The sequence below is a fragment of the Acomys russatus genome, chromosome 20, assembly GCF_903995435.1.
Source record: "Acomys russatus chromosome 20, mAcoRus1.1, whole genome shotgun sequence".
NCBI lineage: Eukaryota > Metazoa > Chordata > Mammalia > Rodentia > Muridae > Acomys > Acomys russatus.
The window spans coordinates 14,556,379-14,572,775 of record NC_067156.1 but is presented as its reverse complement, the minus strand read 5'-3'; the positions used below and the strand labels follow the sequence as shown (position 1 = coordinate 14,572,775).

At 39.7% G+C, this 16,397-nt stretch overlaps 1 protein-coding gene across 2 annotated transcripts in view; it reads right to left on the bottom strand.

Annotated features, from left to right (window-relative positions):
* The window catches only part of Kiaa1328 (KIAA1328 ortholog), a 244,380-nt gene that overhangs the window by 53,591 nt on the left and 174,392 nt on the right, over positions 1 to 16,397 (bottom strand). The window lies entirely within an intron of this gene.

Sequence of the window (16,397 nt, the reverse complement as noted above, 5' to 3'; positions counted from 1 at the left end):
TTGATATCTCCAAATAACGGTGACCATATGAAAGAATTAAAAATAATCACAGGATTCTATCAATATATGTACACAGAACATTTGACAAAATGTTTCAGAGACAGAGAAATAAGTTTGAATTTCAATGCGTTAAAGAGTTTGTGGTATTTTGGTACTCAGGTTCATGTGTCAGGAATTTGGTTTCTTCAGTTAATGATACTGGAAGTTCTTAAGAAGTGAAAACTATTAAGTTTGAGATCCTCAAATCTACTGAGTATATGTCCCTGGATGTATTATAGCACCTCACTTCTTTGGCTTTCTGGTTTGCAGTGTGGTTTCCTTTTTCTTTCTTTTAAAAAAATGTTTACTATTACTAATTATTATTATTGTTGTTGTTGTTGTTGTTGTTGTTAATTGACATTACATTCGAGTTGTAATGCCTTTGCTCTTATCTTCCTGTTCCTGGCCTCCCTACCCCTCCTATCTATTCCCCTCCCCTATACCTCTGACAGGTAGGGTCCTCCTCCCCCACTGTCTGACCACAGCCCAACAAGTCTCTTCCAGACAGTCTGCATCCCCCTCTTCTGTGTTCCCACAGGGTCCCTCTGCCAAGGAGGAGTGATCAAATCCATGGCATCAGAGACCTTGTCAGAGGCAATTCCCTGCTTCTCCCCTTCCCCATGTGCAGGCACTCATGTTATGCGGCCTTCCCAGACTCACTGCTGCATTGTATAGACGTTCAGTATGCAGAACTGTAAGCTAAAACAAACAAACAAGCAACAACAAAACCCAATTCTTTTATTATGCAATTAGACTGCTTCAGATATTTGTTATGGTAATAGAAAAAGGATTAACAATTAATATAGGGTATCTATATTTAACAGACTTGTTAGTGACATATTGAATGTCTTTTCCTTAAGATTGGGGACAATATAAGAATTTCTTCTCTAGCTACTTCTATTTTATTCCATATAATATTACAAGTCTAAACAAGAAAATGAATAAAAAACAAGCAACAAAAGATATAGTTTGTGATTGTGAACTTGAATATGGCAAGAAATCTGCAAAACGGAAAAAAATTGGCAGAATATATGAGCTTAGCAAATTACAGTATACAAGACAGATAACTAAAAACAAGTATTTTTCTAAATTTTATCAGCAAATTCAGTGAAAAATATATGCAAGATCATTATACTGAAATTTACAAGGCATTATTGAATTAATTTGAAAATATTTAAATAAATGTAGAGATAACATGATTTCACTGTCAATATTGTGAATATGTTACCTCCAATGAATCAAATCAAAATCAAATTAAATTTCTTCAACAGAAATTGATAAACAAAGTGTCAACAATAAATATGTAGAATAGCCAAGATTTTTCAGTAAGAAAAACAATGTTAAAAGACTTCCTGTATATGATTTATATAGTTACTATAAAGTTGAAATACTTCATACTCCATACAATTGATACCACAATGGGTATAACAATCAACATTGCTTTGCATATATGGATGGATATGTATGCAGTTTACTTCTGACAATGCACTACACAATTTTATGAAGAAAAAATTTCAATAAATAATGCTTAAATAACTGGGTGTCTGCATGAAGAAAGAATGAATCTTGAGAATTCCCTTAGAACACAAGACACACCTATACTCCCACACCCAGTATTCAAAGTGAACTATGACTTATATGTGAGTTACACTTCCACCATTATGGGGGAATACCATCTTTATAAAGACAATTGATTCAAGTAAATTTAAAAAAAACCAATTCATGCACTAGGAAAGAGATTCACAATATACACATTGGAAGGAAGCTCAAACACAGCCAAAATACACAAAAATATCTACGCTCAACAATAAGGTGTTTATCTGATTGAAACTGGTAAGAAGAGTTCAGTAGATACTATGCTAGAAAAGACATATAATTCACCAAAGTGCAACATCCAAAGATGCTCATCACTCATTAGAGAACTTCATATTAACACCACGGTGTTAGAATCAAACAGTTAGAAGGAAATGATAAAAGCAGCTTTTGAAGTGACTTGGCATGACAAGGGCTCTGGTGCTTTGCTAGTGACCGTGCTCTACAGGCGGTCCCGAGCTAACAATGTTCAACCTATGTACCTTCAACTATATAGTGCTATGTTAATGATATGGATTCAGTAGAAACATACTTCAAAATTTGATTTTTGATTTTCCTCAAGCTAACAATATGTAGTACAGTCCTCTAGGGAGTTCTACTTGCTGACAGCAATGAGATCATGAGAAACACCAACTGAAGACTAGAATGCATTATGTTGATTAGTTATACTATACAGTAGGTTAGATGCAGTAAGTTTATTTTTTGACTTACAGATTTTCGCCTTACAATGGGTTTACTGAGATTCAATTCTATTTTAAGTATCATTTATATACCTTTGGGGAATGGTTTTAGTATATTATGCAATACAAAAGGAGCTATGGTATTATAGTGATTCTAGTCCTAGGCCTTTATTTAATACAAAAAGAAAACATGAAGGGATGTGGACTTGTCTCAGTGGTTAAGAGCACTTACTGCTCTTGCAGATGATCCAGGTTTGGTTACCAGCACCCATATCACTCAACTCATAATTTCTTATAACTCCAGTTACAGGGGATCTGACATTTTCTTCTGAACTCCAGAAGCATCTGTATGCAAATGGTACACAAAAATTCATGCAGACACACATGTGCACAAAATAAAAAATCAATTAACAAACACCCTCACACCCTTAAACACACCCATATCTACTAAAGACTTTTGTACACAGATGACTACAGCAGCTTCTCTCCCTTCAAATCTGGACGCAATTGAATGTCTATCAATAGAGGAGGCAATAAACCACTAACAGTACACTTATACAATGAATTGCATACACACACACACACACACACACACACACACACCCCACTTATACAATGAATTACTATTAAGAAATAAAAAAGTGGCGGGGCAGTGGTGGTGCACAACTTTAATTCTAGCACTTGGGAGGTAGAGGCAGGCTGATCTCTGAGTTCGAGGCCAGCCTGATCTACAGAGTGAGTTCCAGGATAGCCAAGGCTATGCAGAGAAACCCTGTCCTGAAATAAAACTAAACAAAACAAAACAAAAAAGGAAACGGATTATTGAAACATGCAATAAAGTGTTTATATTCCTTAAACCTTGTGGCTAATGAAAGTCACTAAATATATACATATTATATTATTTTTATATGAATATTTAGACCATGCAAAACAATTTGAACTGATAGCAATCAGCCTGCTGGTTGTTTAGGATAGGGACTATAAAGAATACAATGAAAAATTAAACAAAGTTAATTTTTGGTATGATGAGTGCCAGTTAGACAATCATAACTGGACTTGACAGAAATCTGACATTTATACACATGAATTCAAGTGTTTGTGTTTGCTTAAGACCTGCACAAAATCAAGCCAGTCAAAACAGCGGCATGGATGAGGGAGCAGCTCATGAAGGCCCACTCTTCCCTGAGAGCATCAGCAACTGATGGCTGCCAGTTACTCAGCCTCCCCTTGATCCCGATGCACATGCTGCAAGCACTAACTGAACTCAGTGGATTAAAAACAGAGAAAAAAACATTAAGATGGGTAGGACATATGGTGGGGGAGTGCTGCTCAGAATTGGAGGGGCGCAGGAGTGATATATGACCCAAACACTGTAAATATATACATGATATTCTCAAAGAATAAATAAAAAGTACATTTAAAAAGAAACTAGGCAGAATTACAGGTAGAAAATATGTTACAAAAGGAGTCAGAAATGATAAAAGTCAGCAGCAGCATCTTGTTCCCCAAGCCACATAGACTAAGCCACAGAAGGCAGGCACTGGACACATGCTCTGTACCATGACCCACGCATGAAGTCAGAACCCACTTGTCAGCTAAACAGTATTTTTACAGTCCAGATGAACCATGTACATAATTCAGTGAAGACTTGGGATAGACTATTAGGAACAGCAATTATTACTTAGTATTGATTGGAGCTACTAAATTGGTGGAAAAATGATCAGATGAAGATATTAGAAGAAATTAATGCCACAGTGTTTATAGAATTGCTCCGTTAGTCTCCCTCAAGTTACTAAGATTTTACTAAGTCATGCCTCATGTTTCAATATTATAAAATAGTACTAACAGGAAGCTGAGAAACCCTGCTTTGGCATGGGGAAAGGTAAAGCATCATACTAAAGCATGCTCAAGTTTTCTTTCTCTCTTGCCTACATCTCATGTCGCGATAGTCTGCTCTGGAATGGCAAATTTTAAATGTCATTCAGGACCAATTGAAAACCACTTGTATTTGCATTCCTTAAAAAGCAGAAAAACATTAACCTTTTGTTTTATTGAATTTAAATACCAGGGAAATGCTGATGCAGTCTTAGGAGACTGAAATACTTTTATAAGGAAGAATAGCTGTCATTTATTAACACAAAGAACAATTACTTGATAGGATGCCTTCTGACAAAAAGCAGATTGGTATTCTCATCATAGAAAAGGCATTATAAAAAAAAATCTAGCCTAGACCTCTGAGACTTGAATAATTTAAAGCTGCATTTGGTGCAATTTGAATTTTTCTTTAGGGAGGCAAAGTTAAATACCTTTAATTTGTTCTAATTATTTCAAATTTGCAAGTTAATTATGGCTGATCATTAAATAACAAAAAGGACTATCGTCTCCACAGAGTTTTACCTCCTACCCTCTGCATTACTTAAGCTAGATTTTAGTATGCATGAATTAACTTTCTAAATAATCACACGGTTTGGCTAAATGGCTCAGTAAAATGAGCTCTGATCCTCAGAATAAGCATTAATGGACATTAGAAATGCTACTGGGACTCATGTTACTTACATTATAAGTATTTTTAATGGAGTCTTATTTACTAATCTTTATGTACTGCTCAAGTTAGACTGCCATACAGATACATTATTCTGCTTTACTGGAGAAAAAGTCTAATCTTGGAGACAATAAAGACAAATGTCCATTTAACACCAACTAAACTCATGCTGAAACTCATGCAGGGATGTGACGATGGGATTTCACTTGCTCTTGCTGTTCACCTCAATAAATCAATCTAGGCCAGATGGGTTACTCCCTCTGTAAACCGAGTGTTACTGACATTATGTGACTCAAACAGCAAAGAGAGGTTCAGTAACAACCCCTAGTGGAACATTTATATTCCATCCACTGCCTTCAAAGAAAGAGTTGGTGGTGGTATCTGCCTTCCAGCTTCCGGGCACCATTTCTAAGTAAGCAAACAGTGATCATGAAGCCCAATTCACATAACCATACTGCCTATAAATTTTCTTAGAAAGTTTTCCTAAATATCCCAGATAAATCTTCACATCCTTAGAAAAAGACCTGTTATTGAACAAAATATTTTTAGACCAAAAAATCAGCAAAGAATAAAATATAACAAATGACACATTCAATATGTTCACAGATCTACTTTTAAACTTTGAAATCATCAATGTACGTTTTATTTTCATATATCCAGTATATTGAATCAAACAGCCTATTATGTATTGGCTCTGTATTCAGGCATGGATACACATAATGGAATAACTATCTTTGAATTTTTATGGATAAACGAGGAACAATAGGGAGGTAACTGCATATACAGTATAGTGCAAAAAATATAACAAGGAAGAGAAAACAGACTAGGATGCTTTGACGAAGAGTGGAAGGGAAAGAAGAAGTGGAGGTAGAAGAGGTCATGAGGAGTGGTGATTTACTATGCAAAGTAAACCAGGGTCCCTAGCTGCAAGATATAGCACTTCTATGGACAGTTAATGCCATAGGCTGGAGAAATGGCTCAGCTGAGGAATTCAGTGATTCTGAGCACCCACATTGGTAGATCAGATCCAGGGGATCTGACATTCTCTTTTGGCTTCAACAGAGACCAGACAGACATGTAGTATACATACTATGAAGGCAAAACATCCATGAATATAAAAGTTAAAAAAAGAAAAGAATTTATTCTGGATCCCTTAGCTCTACTAGGTAGAATGATGGTTTCTGGACAATAGGCATGTTAGAGACCCTATACACATAACTGAGGCATGCTTTGTATAGTGTAGGAAAGAAAAGAGTGTGACTTGAGGAATAGTTAGGGAAGTTTGACGGTTGAGAAGACTCATTTTGGTATCAGATAGAACTGGGTAGTCTTTAGCTATCTGTAAGTTCTGACAGTTATTTCTTAACTTGTCTTCAAAGGCATCTCATGTAAAAAAAATTCACTATCAACTCCTATTGTCATTATTATTACATTGGGTAACATTTTAAAAGTTTAGAGAAATTTCTGGTTCATAGTACATGCTCAGTAAATATTCACAGACTGGCTGAATAGATGGGTATTATTACTGAGACTATAAAAGAATGGGTCATTTTTCATGTTGAGATTAAGTGGATGAATTATGGAGATGTTTAATTTGAAGAATATACAAGTGACTTCATATAGATGATATTTTTATGCAGTTGTAAAGACAGGGTTAGACTTCAGGAAATGATGAGGTGGAACCTGAGACAAAGACTGTAGAGTAATTGGCATATGAATGTGATCTAAGGTCATGGGAATGAGCTGAGAAGATGGAATAGGATAAAAGAAGGCAGAGAAAAAGTAAGTAAAAGCCAACAAGGAGGTAAGTTGACAAAGAAAGAATACTATCAAGAAAACGTGGACATGAGAAAGATACCAGGATACTAAATCAACCTATAATACATGGAATTAATCCTGTTTGGTTATAATGTGTAAACCATTCTCTGTATTGCTGGGGTTGATCTGTTAACAATCTGTTAAGGATTTTTATATCTATGTTAATTAAAGATAGAAGCTTGTAGTTTATTGGTAAAAAAAAAAAATCAGGTTAGCAGTGTCACTTGCTATTGTTAAAAAGTCATATGAGATGAACTTGGAGCAATAGTTCAGTTAGTACAGTGCCTGCTTTGTAATCACAGGGACTGGGCTCAACCTCCAGAATCAATGTCAACAAAGGCAGGCATGGTGGTACACACTTATAATCTCAGTGCTGGAAGGCAGGGATATGGAGCTGCAACACCTAATAACTAAGACAATTACCATCATGGCAAGATATTTTAAAGGTACAATAAGTGGTACATACACGTTGGTGGTAACCAACAGCTGCCTACACTGGACGTAAGGTCCATTAAATAGGAGTAAAATCATGTCTGGTACTGGGAACCCAGCCAACTTCTCAGGGGTAGTAAGGTAATGGACTTCCAGATACTGCCAGTTTACCAGAGCAGCGTCTTTTCTTCCTACATTCTAAGTTCTATTTCAAATTCCCACAGAGAGCTGTAGCTACCACCCCTCATCAAAGAAGCGTTTCATTATAGCAAATGGAGGCCATCAAAGAAAACCATAACTGGATACAATGCAGAGATCAGCAAACTGTGGCAAGCCCAACCTCAACAGATACATCTACATCCTAGCTCCTTTATCTATGGCTCAGGAAACATTCCAGAAAAGTGGTTAGAAAGATTTTAAGAGATAGAATTCTAGGAAGTCTACTATAAAATGCTGTCTCCTAAAAAAAAAAAAAAAAAAAAAAATGGCTGCATCAACAAGTCAAGAACAATAGCAATATCAATAAAATGCTAATGTAGAAGAGGGGGGGGGTCCCATGACTAAGAACTAAAAGTTACTAATCATTGCTAATAAAAGAACAATTAGCCTCATCCAGGGATAGGTCCCCTCCATTGGTTATCTAGTACTAAGTAGTCAGCCTTGTAATCACAGACACACAAGCAACAAAAACAGACTTAGAAGGCTATATTAATATACATATATATACATGTGTATAACAATAATAAAAAGAGACTATGAATTTGAGGGCAGGGCATGAAAGCAGCTGGAAGAAAGGTGTCTAGGAGGGCCTGGAGGGTGGAAAGCAAAGGAAAAACATAATGGAATTCTATTTAATTAAAAAACGTAAGAATAAAATTTAAATTTCAAAAAATAATAAGCATTCCTCAACCTGTTTGTAGGCAGATTAGAAAGATGTGTAGTGGAGGGGAAGAGCAGAGAGGCTCTGCTGTATGAGGCAAAGACATGGTGCAAGTGTTGGGAAAGAGGACGGAATATGAATGAGGCACCATGGCAGAGACCTTTGGAAGTGGAATCTTTATGAGCCATCTAAACAGAACATCTGGATTAAGCTCTAAATCATCCAGAGAGAATCCTGAGCCCTGCCTCCCCTGGGGACAGACACAGAGGAGAACAGTTGTACTTCAGAAGCCACGTGTGCAATTAGGACAACAGAAGTCACAGTTAGTTGCTATGCTTACTGTGACTCAGACTATTCAGTCATTCTTAGATTCATATACTTATGAAGCTTCAAAAATCTTGTACAAGATAATGAGGGCAGTATGAAGGCATGATTAGACTGCATAAAACAACTATAATAACAATGCCTTAGCTAGGGTATCTATTGCTGTAACGAAGAGACGACCATGGCAACTCTTATGGAAAAACATTTAATTGGAGGTTTACAGTTTCAGAGGTTTAGTCCGTTTTCATCATGTCGAGATCCGTGGTGGTATGTAGGCATATGTGGTGCTGAAGAAGGAGCTGTGTTCTACATCTTTTTTTTTTTTAAAGATTTATGTATGTATGTATGTATGTATGTATGTATTTATTTATTATGTATAGTGTTTTTGTCTGCATGTACACCTGCATGCCAGAAGAGGGCACCAGATCACATCATAGATAGTCATGAGCCACCATGTGGTTGCTGGGAATTGAACTCAGGACCTTTGGAAGAGTAGCCAGTGCTCTTAACCTCTGAGCCATCTTTCCAGGGACCCCTCTTTAAAAAAAAAAAATTCTAATTAAGTATTTTTGCATATACATTTATATTATTATACATGTATACAATAAACTACCTACAGCAAGAAGAACCACAAAACAATCAGGGATAATATATATGTTATACTCATAGTGTTCTGGCTATTTGTATCTGGCAACCTTGAAGAAAACATCTTTTCTATCTTGGTGAATGTAAATCAATATCAACTTAAAACATCTATCTAGACCTAGAAACATCATCTTAACCCCTGAATAACTAAGCGTAGTTGTAAAACTTAACTATCTTGTTTTCATCCCCATCAGAGACTTGAGAAAGAATAAAATTAATTACCTGAGTATACAGGGAGTGCAGGTTAGCAGCTTCCCAAATGAGAATATGACAGAGACAGTTTGCTGCATGAACAGTCACCCAACACTGGAACATAATCTTCAGCCTTCTGGCCCAACATATCTGACAGGCATATTTGTGAGGCAGGAACTATTAAGGACTTGCTTATCCTGTCTTGGCAGAGTTTGGCCATCAACTCTGCCTGCATCCAAGCTTGCCCCCATTTTTAGGCAGAATTTTGTCTGTGGTAGAAATGAGGACATTTTGCCCAGTAGTTTGTTTACCACATTTGAAGCCATCTTCATAAGGAGGTTCTTAGATGTTCATCATCCTGGGTGATACCGGGAGTTAACCTGTCTCATTGTCAGTGAATCTTTAAAATAATAAAAGCATTTTAAATGCCATATTCTGTATGTCTCTGAGGTTTTTGAAGACCTTATATAATTATTTTACCTTATTTTTCTATAGAATCTTATCTACCTGTTACACCTAGGATGTACATTCCTGTGATAAGAATATACTTGGAATTGATATGACCATTATTTGATCAACTAACAATTAACTCCTATAACTATTATCCTAAACAGCCTGCAATAGCACTTTCAAAGTACTGGAAGTAAACCTTGTATTATAATTGAGTTGTATGGGTACAATATTGCATATTATAAAGTAGAACTATATGTAATGTGTGTGAAGAATAATCTTAAATTTGAATTATACACCAATGTTATCTAAAATTAAACTTATTTTGCATGTATATACAAGATTCTATACCAGTGGATTAAAGAAAGCTGCAAGAGGTCTACATCTTGAGCCACAGGAAGTAGAAGGAGACTGCGTGCCACATTGAGTGTAGCTTGAGCATAGGACACCTCAAAGCCCACCTCCACAGTGACAGACTTCCTCCAACAAGGCCACACTAGGCTTAGCTTGTGTAGGAATTTATCCACTGTTGCTGCCACTGCCACCACCACTGCCAGGTTGAGGCTGCTTCAGCTGACTGTGACATCTTTCCTGCCACCTCCACTGGAGCTGTCCATGATGATGACAATCTTTCCTACTTCAGCCTACTACTTTCACAATGGACTCTTCTTAATTTTTGGATACATTGAAAACATTATTACCCCTCAAGTCAGAAAAGCGGCCAGAACTCCGCCTGAGAAAGCTCCAGCACCCCGGCCACCCCCCACCCCCCAACAGACCTCTGTAACTGGCATCAGTAGGACTCATCACCAAACTCCACCAATCCCTGAGTTTCCCCAGCTCAGGCTTGAAATCCCACCAATCCACACTCTGGAAATCCCTGCCCAGAAAGCTCCACCCCCTAAGAATATAAAGGCAGTGTCTGCCCTTCCTGGATTTGTCCTTCCAAGAAGTCTCTTTTAAGAGATTTACTTTCTTTTGTGAATCTCTCATTAGAAGAAGAAGAAGGAGAAGGAGGAGGAGGAGGAGGAGGAGGAGGAAGAGGAGGAAGAGGAGGAGGAGAAGAAGAAAAGAAGAAGAAAAGACGAGGAGGAAGAAGGGGAGGGAGGGGAGGGGGAGCAAGAAGAAGAGGAGGAACAATAACAAGAATAAAGAAAAGAAGAAGAAAAGAAACAAAGAAGGAGTGGAGCTCAGACTCCAAGGCTCCTCAGATCCTGAGGGTTTGGGGCAACCCTCCCTTGGGAGTTGCATCATCTCTGTTGAGGAGGTCTCCTCTCACAGCTGTGAGGTTCCTGAGCTTCTGTGCCTCAGAATACCCTTGGGACACTACCACCTCTGGGCTGGGATACCTCTCCATCCCTCAGAGTTGTGGATACCCTTCCACCCAATGACCAGAAGGCAGGCCATAGCACACTCAACCCACTAACAGCTTGAGCATAGGAGAACACAAAGACTGCTTCCATAGTGACATACTTCCTCCATCAAGGCCACATCACCTAATAGTATCACTCCCTATAGGCCAAGCATTCATACACATAAATCTATGGGGTCCATTCCTACTGAAATCACTAAAAACAATACCACTTTTATAGACTGACCATGAATATAGTATAACACTCTAGAACCAAAGCAAATCCAATTTATAGTGCCAGAGGGTAGTAAATGTCAAGAAAGAAAGCCTCCATGGAATCAGATATGGGCTGTGATTTACCTATCCCTGAAGAAGACAAAGATATACCTGGTGAATTAACATAGCCAGCCTTACTGACCATGCAGATGAAATCCAGCTTCTGTTTCTTCTGTCTCTAATACAGTGAGTAAAAGTTGCTAGGTGTGGCATAAGGATGTGAGAAACATCATTACGATACTACTAACATGTCATTCATCTCTTTTACTTTGATTCTCTTCCAAGTACACCATGAAACTCTTCAAGGGACATGACCTGATAAAACAATAAAGTGAACACAGAAGAAGATGTATATCTCTCCACTGTCATGAAGCAGCTATCTCAAAAAAAAAAAAAAAAGTAAAATGGCCTTTTGGAATAGTAAGTTACAGGGTCAGACATGTTTTGTGGAAATCAAACAAGCTTCTCTAGGGTGCTCTAAACCTTTGTCTATGCTGCCTTTTTCTATAGCCAGGACCCAATGGCAGGCACAGCACTGGCTCTATCCCCTATCACTCCACTGACTCACTAGGAAAAATTTTGCTTCTCTCTCCAATGGCCTTAAAGGGGGAATGCTTCCGTTTGACAACAATAATTTCACAGAACTACAAGCTGGCACTGCTGCTTGGACATTGTATATAACTCATACACAGTGAGGAAGGAACTTATTGTACTTTCTTGGGTGGCCGATCATGATTATCAAGGGGGAGGAGTTTGCTTAAAGTATAAAGGCTCTGTTAGAATTATCTCCTGGTGTACAACTACTTTGGAAATCAATCTGGTGCTTACTCAGGAAACTGGGAATAATTCTACCTCAAGACCCAGCCATACTTCTCCTGGGCATATATGCAAATAATGCTCCACCATACAACAAGGACATTTGTTCAGCTATGTTCATAGCAGCTTTATTTGTGATATCCAGAATCTGGAAACGACCTAGATGCCCCTCAACCAAAGAATGAATAAAGAAACTGTAGTACATTACACAATGGATACTACTCAGCTATTAAAAACAAGGAAATCTTGAAATTTGCAGGCAAATGGATGGAACTAGAAACAATCATCCTGAGTGAGGTAACCCAGATCCAGAAAGATGCGCATGGTATATACTCACTCATAAGTGGATATAAGCCACATAATACAGGATAACCACACTAAATACAGAGATTGATGAACCAATCAAGGACCATGTATGATGTGGACCCAGACCCTCTGCTCAGATGAAGTAGATAGGCAGACAGTCTCCTTGTGGTTCTCACAATATGGGGAGTAGGGACTACTTCTGACATAGTCTCTGGCCCCCCAACTTTGATCACTTCCCCCTAGCAGGGTGGCCTTGCCAGGCCACAGAAGAAGAAGACACAGGTAGTACAGAGGAGACTTGATAGGCTGAGGTCAGGTGTTAAGGGAGGAGGGCTCCCTTTTCTGAAGACTGGGGGAGGGAAAGAGAGAAGTCAGGAAGTGATGAAGGAGGGGGCAACAGTTGGGATGTGAAGGATTCAAACTACAGAACAAGCAGGTAACATATTGCTAATCCCACTACATGGGAATAGCTCTGAGACTGGCTGAGACATGACTGTCTATGCATAGACAATGCTTCTTGTTGGTTACAGAATCCCTTTCTTCTGTTTATACAAAAAGCAGAGAACCATACTTAATTGTTCAGTGCATCATGTACACCTCATATATTATAATTCTAGGACTGTATAATGCTTGTGATAAATTATATGTTTTCAGAACAAAAGAACCCGACACTGACACTGGATCAGGCCTGACAGGATTCATTCCTCTCAGCATGCCGGACGCTGACATCCTGCTTCCCTCATGTTCCAGCCCCAAGTGCTTCAGTTGTTGTTCCTCATCAGAACAGGCCAGTCCCCAGGACAGTGTCAAAGAAAGATTCCGATCCTAATTGTTCCAGAAATTCAGACTCTACCACACAGGGCTTTAATTAAGCCTGGAATTTCTCAACATTTAGAAACTGAACCAAAAGTGCTATTCCTAGCTTGTTTAACCATTTTCCCTATTTTTATTTGGGCCCCTACAAAAGTATCATTTCTCTCAAATCATCTGCAAGAAACCTAAGAGAATGATGGTGCATTTCCCTTAGGGGATGTTGGGTAGGTTTTTGGTTCGTATCTTGGGCTATAGATGTTTATTTTCATTGGGAGTTGGTTATAAGTTAATATTGCTCTTATTTAGAAAGAAAACAAGGTTGGACTCAGGGATGTCTCTCTTTTTCCCTTATCTTTCTTTCTTAGGTTTGGAGGCAGGGGTTGAAAAGAAAGAATTGGGAATATAGAAATATATAGGGATGATAGGACAAAAAGTAGATTAGTGAATCTACTCCTCACCTTAAGGCCTTAATTGTTACTCACAAGGTTATTTTTAATTCACTGGTATAGAATTTTACATATTGATGCAAAATAAGTTTATTTTTGATACATTGGTACAGAATTCAAATTTAAGATTATTCCTCACACACATTATGTGTATTTCTACTCTAATATGAAGTATTGTCCCCATACAACTAAACAATAATACAAGGTTTACTTCCAATACTTTGAAAGTGCTATTGCAGGCTGCTTAGGATAATTAAGTAATGCAAATTAATTGTTAGCTGATTAAATCATGGTCATGTCAATTACTATTTTATAACAAGAATATGCACCGTAGGTATAATAGATAGATGTGATTCTATAGAAAGATAAGGTAAAATAGTCAGAAACGGTCTTAAAAAACCTCAGAGACCTACAGGATATGGCATTTAAGAATGTTTAATGAAATCAAATGCTAACAGTGGTTGTTACTGTTGATCAAGGTAAGCTACAGATGTAATTAAAGATGTGAATCCCAGGCAATTTGGGTGATTCTAGTTCTTAGAACGCTAAAAAGCAGAGCCAGGACTCTCCTGAAAAAAAAAAAAAAGTCCTCTGGTCCTCAGCTTTGCCATGTTTCCAAGTTCCAGCTGTGTTTCAAGATAGCTTGCATTATGGTGCCCAGACTGACATGGCCAACCCTAACTGTGTAAATGGACTTTGTAATGTGTCTTACAATGTATTTTTTCTCTGATTCTATTTCTCTGGTAAACACAACATCAACAGTAGAGCCTCTGTCCATCACACAGCACAAGACTCAGAGTCAAGGTTAAGCAATTAAAGCTTGCAAAGAGTGTACACCAAAGTAGAAAATGCCAAACAGCAAAGTAATGCAGAAAATCAATCTTCACTATAGGAGCAATGGGGAAAGCAAATGAGCTCAATATAAAAATTTCTCTACAGGATTATAAAGAATTAACACTGTTTTGTATGCAATAGTGAGACAGCATGTACCTACCTAGTGCAAAGCATCATAGGCTGATTGAGATGACTATATTCGCAAATATTTTAGGTGTGCTTAGGAACATGGTCATTTTTTTAGCTTATTATGTAATAACTGTCCAACTATTCTAGGTATCCACAGTGCCTACATAGATGCTTCCACAAAGAATAGCCCCTTAAGAAAAACATAATGAATGTACTTAGTGTTCTTTTATTTGCGTGTGTTTATGTGAATGTTCAGAATCTAAAAATTACATTTTTAACTATCTCTAGGCAGTCAGAAAAGTGAATTGAAGATAATGCTAATTAAAATTAAAAATTTTTATGGCATTTGAAAAATTACATTCTTTCACAGAGAACTCTCAGGATTTCAGAAAACACGAATAAATAGATTTAATAATCACTATTCACGAGAGGATCCAAGATGGCGGCGAGCAGTGTGGACCGCGTTTGGAGGCTCCAGTGAACAATTCAGGGAATTGCACAGATTTCTGAGCCAGGAACACCGAGGTCCGAACATCACGGCAGCGGGAGTGCTCCACGGTTCGGAGGGACCAGGGTGCGGAGGACCTGCGTGCCCCTGCACACGGGAGGAGCGTGGTTTTTCTCTGATCGGAGCGGCAGCGGTAGAGGCGGCAGCACCAGCGGCACCAGCAGCGGCGGCTGAGGTTTGCAGCTCATAGCCTTCCGGTGGAGGCGATTGGTGTGGTGGCTGGTGGGAATTGCTGCGGGAGAGGGGACTCGGGGCAGGATTTGGGTCGCGTGGAGCCTTTGGACCCAGATTGGACTCGGCGGACAGTTCGGCCCCAGAGTCCCGGGTATTGGCCCGGCCCAGCAAACAATTCTGCCTGAGGCACTAACTCAGCGTGGCCATAGCTCCCCTGCTGTGGCGCAGGCTCAGTTGAGCACGCTGCTCCACACTAGGCACTACCTCAGCTCAGCGGCAGCTCCCCTGCGGTGACACAGTCTGGGCGGAGCACTTGGTTTCACCACAGGCGCTAACTCAGAGCAGCCGCAGTTCTCCTGCTGTGGCGCAGGCTTGGTGACGTGCTCGGTTCCATCCTAGGCACCACCTCAGCTCAGCGGCAGCTCCCCTGCGGGGACACAGTCCGGGCGGAGCACTTGTTCCACCACAGGCGCTAACTCAGAGCAGCCGCAGTTCTCCTGCTGTGGCGCAGGCTTGGTGACGTGCTTGGTTCCATCCTAGGCACCACCTCAGCTCAGCGGCAGCTCCCCTGCGGGGACACAGTCTGGGCGGAGCACTTGTCCCACCACTGGCGCTAACTCAGAGCAGCCGCAGTTCTCCTGCTGTGGCGCAGGCTTGGTGACGTGCTCGGTTCCATCCTAGGCACCACCTCAGCTCAGCGGCAGCTCCCCTGCGGGGACACAGTCCGGGCGGAGCACTTGTTCCACCACTGGCGCTAACTCAGAGCAGCCGCAGTTCTCCTGCTGTGGCACAGGCTGGACAGAGCTCTCGGTTCCACCAGCTCTAAGACTCTGGTTGGACACAGTGTACAGTTTGAATCCAGAATTCCTGGCTGAGATTGGTGGTCAGTTCGGGCCCTGAGTCAATAACTGACCACAGCACGCACTTTGGGCCAAAAGGCCCTAGTGGAGCTTGGTGCGTAGTCCCAGCCCAAAAATTCTGGCTGGGCCCTGTGTGCATTTTGGGCCCAAAATCCCTAGCTGAGCTTGGCAGACGGTTCTGGCCCTGAGAATCTAGCTGAGTTCTGCCCCTGGTTCGGTCCCAGTGCTCCTGGCTGGACTTGGCAGGGAACACAGAAGGCTGTGGATACCTTGGCCTGACCCAACGCTC